General features: G+C 44.9%; 1 pseudogene; it reads right to left on the bottom strand.

Moving 5' to 3' along the window:
- Positions 1 to 15: 15 nt before the first annotated feature.
- The window catches only part of LOC105743697, an 8,594-nt pseudogene continuing 781 nt past the window's right edge, over positions 16 to 7,828 (bottom strand).

Below are 7,828 nucleotides of genomic sequence, written 5' to 3'. Positions count from 1 at the left end.
CTAACATTCAAAACTACCAATAACAGGAAGAAGAGGGGGGAAAAAAATTGAGAATGAAATGTTTCCCGCCATAGTGGACTCCTAAGCACGTTCTCCACGTATGCGGCGTGCTAGTTAGATATCTTTTGGCATAATTGTTACACGTTTGGCGTGGATGGCACACAAGTTGTTATCTCCAAACAGGCCAGCCAGATAGGCCCCACTTGCCTCCTGTAAAGCACCAATAGCTGCGCTCTGGAAGCGAAGATTTGTTTTGAAGTCCTGAGCAATTTCTCAAACCAAACGCTGGAAAGGAAGTTTGAGAATCAGAAGTTCAGTGGACTTCTGATAACGTCTAATTTCACGGAGCGCCACAGTCCCAGGCCTGCAACGCTGAGGTTTCTTCGCCCCTCCAGTAGAGGGCGCACTCTTACGAGTGGCCTTTGTAGTCAGTTGTTTCTTGGGCACTTTACTACCGGTGGATTCAGTGGCAGTCTGCTTGGTACGAGCCGTGGCACAGGGACCTCCTTACCCCCTTCTCCTTTGGCTGGAGCTTGGCGAGCGACAGGCGGCGCTGGCGATAGACAGTGATGGCAGCTGCGAATACAATTCGCATTGTTGTTTTGTTTTTTTTTTTATCAAAACTCATATGCACATGAGTTCCCAAAAATGTTTTTAAAATGCAAATTATATTAAATAACCAAAACCAGAATCTGAGAAATTTTCACATGATTATATTACTCTCTTCAGACATTATCTTTTTAGCTCATCCTATAACTGCAATGACATAATTTATTTTTAAAAGATGTCCCAGTTTCCCTCATATAACTTAATGCCATGCTTCCAAGCCTATCTGTCAGAGGACTGATTTCTTTGTGTATTTGTTTCCTCCACTTCATGGTGTGCTGATACTTTATACCTGTACTATGCATAAGGCCACGGGTGCCTGGAACATGAGCTTGGCTTTGTAAGGATAGTAGTAAAGTCTGCACCTCTTTTGGCTGCTTTTGCTTAGAATACTCAACTCACCTAGAGCAGCTAGACCCAAACAGCTCCCAGGCTGGGCCAGTCCTATCCCTGATGGATAAAATCCTTTTTCTCAATCAGATGTGTTCAGCTCTGTTCTCTTTCTTTATCCTTTGTTCTTTATAAGAATGGACAGGTTAGTTTAATTTTTGCCCTTTTTCATATATAAAATGAGAAGAAAAAATATTTAGGAAAAGAATTTTGAGGCAGGCCTAGGGGTAGCATGAGTCAAGCACTCACTTTTGGGGTGATAGAAATACAGAGCAGAACACCAGAGTTTGTATGGGAGCTGCTTCACTTCCTCAACACGCTGTGGAGGACCCCTTAAAATAGGACAAAGGCTCCAACAGTGTCTACTTCAGAGTAAGTTTCCTAGTAACACTGATTTAGGCTCAAATTTGTGCATCTGATCTTTTTGTTGTTGTTGTTTTGTGGTAGCAGGGATTGAACTCAGGACCCTTGTCTGATCATTTTTGTTCTGTGATTGACATCATCGGTCTGTTTTGTTGTCATCTCTGTTCACTTACCTGAAAATATAGTAAAGACTTCTTTGGAGGGAAAATGCTCCTGTAGAAAAAGAAAAAGATTCAGCATTCATATTATCTCCTTGCCTGCTCACTTGACAATGCTTTATAAAGTGCCTGTCGTATGCCAGAGCTACATTATTTATTGGAAAAAAAACAAAAGAAATAATATACAGCCTGCATCTTCAGAGGATGCTCTACCTGGGTGAAGGGGGAGGACAGACTGAGGCACTGACAGAAATCTGACAATTCCTATACCGGAGGTATATGTGGATCCAGGGCAACTCAGAGAAGGGATCACTTGTCTGAAGAGATCAAAGACTCTTCCAGAAGACCATGATCATAGTGGCTTGAGTCAAAAAAATAATAAATTATATTTTACAAGACCCAAAATAGAATATGCATGTTTCCCCACGTACCTTCTTCCATAAGGTGAAAGCGAGTAACACTAAACACTTCCCAGAGATGAAACCAACTACAGGGATAGGTGGATGTAATTAGTAATGACCAGAAGCAGTGCCCTCTAGGGAACATTTGGAAAGGACTGGAGTATTTCCCCTCATTCTAAGTCAGTATATGCTTGGAACACATAATAAATGTATCTGAAGTGGGGACTGTGGCATTCTAGCCTTCTTTCTTTGCCTCTCCTCCCTTCCATGTTATTTCTCCCCATACATAAGCCCTCTTATTTCAGTGTAGTCCAGCTCCCTGTTTTTTTTCTTATTTTGTTCCTTTCACTTGTGATAACAATTGTAGCTATATTACTAGCATTTTTCAGGCATTGATTTGAAAACAAGGAACTTCCTACAAAACCAAGACAGTCTAACACAGGAGGGGCTTACAAAATGCCACAGTGCTCCCTTGGAGAAGGACTACAAATAATCTACCCATTACACATGAGGTCAAAAAGGGGAAGGCAAATGCCAAAGTCCTTACCATGGCCAGGCCTTTCGGGAGCTAAGCTAAGCTGTCCAGCCTCCCCTCTGCCTTCTCTGTGACTCACAAACACCTACTGCATGCACAGCAGTGTAGACTGCAGCTTAGGCCTTGGACTTTTTCCTGTAAGCACAAAGTCCCCCCTCACTGCCTCACCAAGATGAACCTTCTGAAACACACTGATTGGCTATTAAAATTTATAACTTGAAAAATTGTCTTCTGGCCTCCAGTTAAGCATCTCTGACTATTCCTCTTCCACAACTGTCTTTCTTTCTAATGCCCCCAAATACCTTATTTTTCTTCTCTCATTCCCATTCCTCTTCAGAGATTCACACTTAGGCTGTTCTCTGAATCAAAATTGAAACATTTTTTAATTTGATTTTTGTCTTACTGAAACACACAAATTACCACATCATACTGCATGAGAAATGAACTTACATGTGCTTAAGCCTCACGACTCACCAGGAAACTTCATAGAGGACTGTGGGATTTTGCTTACACTAAAGTAGGACTACAGAATTTTGACCTAGAAAATGTAATTCCTTTACTATGCAGTATTGGCCAATACTTCCCATTTTAGTTATCTGCAAATCAATACTAATCTTTATGACTATAAAAAATTTACTGTAAAAGGTTGGTATTATAAAAACTTACTTCTGGTAGAAAACTCAACATTCTTAATATGATTTGTGTTTTATTTCAGGAATAAAACAAATAAATGAAGTCATCTTTTTAAAATTTTGCTACCAGAGCATCCAGAGCATAGACCTATAAAATTTTAACAGCGTACACTAAAAAGTTTATATATTTTACCAGTTTGCTATATTTCTTGAGATGGCAAACACTGGTACTATGTGTAGGAACAGCATGGTTGGTAAGCAACCAGCCAGCACCCAGATCTATTCTGGGTGTTTTATGTGTGATTTCGAAGATTTGCTTGGGCAGTGATTTCAACACGATCAAGACCACCAAGATGAGAAAAGCCAAAATCATGCAGGCTTGACCCTTAAAACTGGGAGGGAGCTGGCAAGGGCCTTGACCTGAAGAATGGGATCAATTGCTGTGCAGTGTATCACAGATACTTCTGCATAGAAGGATTCTGTAGTATAGTACACTACAGAATTATGGAGCTGGAACAGGCTCAACTTCTTTCCACCTGGAAAACTGGCTTCCAGAACTAGAAGGGGCTACAGAGCTATCTTTGCAAATGACTGGGCCTGCCGTGCTGGCCCCATTACCTGGGGCCTGCTGAGATGGCAATTGAGACTGGGTGTGGTGGTTCATGACTGTAATCCCAGCTCTTGGGAGACTGTAAACAGGAGAATCACTACGAGTACCATCTAGTAGTGAGACCCTGAACACCCTGTAGACCCTTCCCTAAAATACAGAAAAAAAAGAAGAAGAAAAAGAGAAAAGAAAGAAAATGGACCCTTGGACAGAAAAGGAAGCAGAGAATCAGGGGAGATAATGCTTTGGTACAGATGCACATAATGAGGGACTGGGGGAACCACAATCGGAAGTCAGATTAATCTCGTGACTTTACACAATCAGCATTCGCAAGTGCTCTGGGGCACATGGCAGACGGCAACACCAGCCCTGCCCACAGCTACTCTGCGAATGCTGACTCTGAGTGCCAGACCAGATCAAGCCCCATGATTTCCCAAAGTCCGTGCTGGCAGTACTCTCTGTGTATAAACTGAGAGAATATTTCTTTTTAAATTCACTTTTCTTCACTGAAATGTCCAAATAAAATTCTTTATTTATTAAACCAAGAAGAACAAGTGATCAAAGCAAAACATCTCACTAAGTTTGTGCTTGTTCCTCCTTCTCTTCCAGGGCCCACATGGAGCAGATTAATCGCTTTCTTTAGGGACACTTGGACTAAACAGATCACCAGATAGAAGCAGAAAAAACAAGAAATGACAACTGACAGCTGCAAATCTGACCATGAGCTGAGTCAGAAAAAGCAAAGAAAGAAGAGACAAATATGAGACATAAAAGTGTGACCACTGTGGTGTGGAAACGCAGCCAGAAAGCCAGGAAGGAGTCAGAGGGAAAATACCCTTCAAATGCACATCCTTCGACACCCCATTTCCTCCAGCTGGGCTTCCTTCTTAACAGCCCATCAGCTCTGAGCTCATTGACAGATCAATCCACGTGGTGAGGTCAGTGACCTCGTGGCCCCGGCCACCTCTCCAGGCCCCACCTCTGAAAATAATGCTTGGCATTTCCAACCTTAACCCATGAGCTGTGGGGGACTCTTCACATTTAAGCCATAACACAAGACTCATGTCCCCCAAAGTCTCTGAAAGAGAGTGTGTGGTGAGGCACCTGTGAGCCGCCTGCATCTTTCCCATTCCTCAGGACCTAACTCTTCCAACATCACCTTCCTAGCTACTGTGACTCCAGCGACTTCGACCTCTTGTTTCATAGCTCTGACCTCAGCAAACACTGAAGGAATGAACCAAGAACTATAGGAATAAATGAGCAAATAAATAATGCATTGAAGAGAAATTATTCTCCAATACAAACTCTGTTGTGCCAGGTTTTTTTGAATCTGAGAAAAATAAAATCTGCCCTTCAGAGAAACATGGAATATTGGTTCCTTTCAACAATGGAAGGCTGTACCTATAACCGTGAGAACACAAAGAAAAGTCAGTGTCTCAAATACAGGACTAAAATGCAAGGTGGAGAAAAAGACATTTTTCAAGCTGAAAGTATAACACTTCCCAAACATATGAGGCAGAGACAGCAGATGGAACAAGGCAAAGTACAGATCACAAGTAGGCTGACCTTCCAGGTGATGACGAAGTGGACGAGTGTGGAGAGGTGTGTGGCCAGCACTGTGCTGCCAGACGCATCTCTGCGCCCAGCCCCTACCTGTCTCCCTGACACTGCATCCCCCACATGTGGCCCTCCTCTGCAAGAACCCCACGTTCTGACCCTGAGTGCCTGTTTCGCTGTCCCATTTCCTAGACCTTTACATATTTAAATTTTGGTCCCCGAGTATGTACATGCACTGCATGAGACTATTAATCACTCAGGAGAGAGGGATTACTGAGGAAAAGGGGACCAAAGTCCGAAGAGATTCTGAGCCTAATGCAGTGGTCTTTAGTTTGCCTCGCTTGGGGGCATCAACATGCTGAGGTTTCGATATAAGATGTCCCTCAAGCCCGGGAAGGGTGGCACATGCCTTTAATCCCAGCACTCGGGAGGCTGAGGCAGGAGGATTGTCATGAGTTTGAGACTAGACTGAGCTATAAAGCAAGCTCAAGAACTGCATAGTGAGACCCTGTCTCAAAAAGAGAAAAAAAAGTCCCTCAAAAATGTGGGGGGGGGGAACAAACTTGTAAAAGGCCGGCCAGATAGCTCAGCAGACTAAAATGCCAGCTTAGGCTAAGTGCAGGGGCCAGGGTTCGATCCCCGATGTGCTGTGCTGGCCCCACCCCTGGGGTACACTGAGATGGCCAATGAGACTGGGCGTGGTGTAATCCCAGCTCTTGGGAGGCTAAAAACAGGAGAATCACTACGAGTCCGATCTACATAGTAAGACCCTATAGACCTGTCCTAAATATAAATAAAATAAATTTATAGAGTCTGGACCTGATTCTCAGCTCCATGCTGCACTGTCAGAGGTGGACATGGGGGAACTGGATCATGACAGCACTCACCGTGGCTGGGATTTCAGGAGGGGGTCCCAGGTAGAGAAAATGGGCTGCTGAGGGCATACCTTTGAAGGGTCCCTCCTGGCCCTGGTCATAGCTCTGTCTTGTGTTCTTTCTTGGCTCTGCCTCCTGACTGCCAGGGGCAAGGGCTTTCTTCTTCCATGCCCTTTCTCCACACTATTTCTGCCTCAGGCCCCTGGCTATAGCAACAGCCAACCAGGGGCTGAAGTCCTGGAAAACCATGAGCCAAAACAAATCCTTCCTCCTCTAGGTTGATTTTCTCAAGTGCTAGTCATGCTGACTAAAACATATCCAGATAACTGGAGACCCACCCAGTCCTTCAGAGAGGACAAGGAAGCCAGGGTGACCCTGCCATCAGTGGACCAGATGTATATACCGCACCTCAGGTACTTCCAGAAACCCCAGGAGAATGCCAGTGGCTTACGCCAGACGAAGACCAAGATGATGGGCATAAAAGACAAGTGCAGCGAAGTTTCAGAATCTGGAAAGTAGGACAAGTGGATTATTGACTCAGTCAACTCACAAAGATGTGTCCTAAGCCAGTGATGCAGGCAGCCTCCCATAACGGAAGGCATCTCAATAGGGTTCCAGGGCCTGCGGCTCTGTGTGCCCCCAGAAGTAGGGATACAGGTGAAGTTGGAAGCAGGATGTGCAAAGCCAAGCACCTGCTTAGTGGACTAAATGCCTGCTTAGGCAAGCTTAGGGACTGGGGTTCAATCCCTGGCACCACATGCCTCACCGGCCTGCCCCTGGATGCGCTGAGCCGGCCACTGAGACCTGGTATGGTGGGGAGGCTGAAAATGGAAAATCACTATGAGTCCAAGCTGCATAGTGAGACCCTGTGCCAAAAACATTTTTTAAAAAAAGACTTTGTGCTAATTTTTTTTTAACATAATCTTTTTTTTTTTTTTTTTTTTGTGGAACGGGGGCTTGAACTCAGGCCCTTGCGCTTGCCAGGGAAGCACTTATTCCACTGAGCCATCTCCCTGACCCCCTTTGTGCTAATTTAGAGGCATCTCCTCTGTGAAAGCCAAACAGCCAAGCAGTGTAAGAATAAATCTAGAGGTACTGCCACAAAGGGCTCCTGTATACAGCAGGTCACCCAAAAAGCCAGGGTGGCCAAGCCTCACACTCCCCATGCCCATCTCACAGCTGCCAACCTGCCTTCTGTCTTCGGGAGCCTAGTCTCTACGGGAGGCACAGCTCTGCCTCCACTCCCTGGAACATGCCAGTTCTGATAAGCCCTCAGCCTTTTGGTTAGTAGTGTCCTCCTACTGCTGGCCAAACCAGATTTACACAGCCCAGAAATGCTGAGGCCACCAGTCAGCACAGAAGGGCAAAGAAAATATCCACACTACAAACCCACAGCCAGATCATTTTCACAGCCACAGCTAAGATCAAGAAGGTGGCCTGACAAGCCACATGGACTTAGCCTCAAAGTTGTGCCTTAGATTCAGCCTTCGAATTTGAGCTGAGTAATTCTCAAAGCAACAGTTGTTATGGTCTGTGTATAAGTGTCCCCCCCAAAGCCTCATACAGTCACGGGGTGGCTTCTGGAGTTTGTGATTGATTATTGTGGGTGTGGATGCTGCACCTGCCCTGGGGCAGGTAATTTGCCTTACGATGTAAGGTGGGAAGAGAAGCCAGTGGCTTGAGCTGCTGCTACCCCTCCCTTGC

This window comes from Octodon degus, unplaced genomic scaffold, assembly GCF_000260255.1.
Source record: "Octodon degus isolate 3935 unplaced genomic scaffold, OctDeg1.0 scaffold00151, whole genome shotgun sequence".
NCBI lineage: Eukaryota > Metazoa > Chordata > Mammalia > Rodentia > Octodontidae > Octodon > Octodon degus.
The sequence above is the reverse complement of the archived record's forward strand: the minus strand, read 5'-3'. Positions and strand labels throughout refer to the sequence as shown.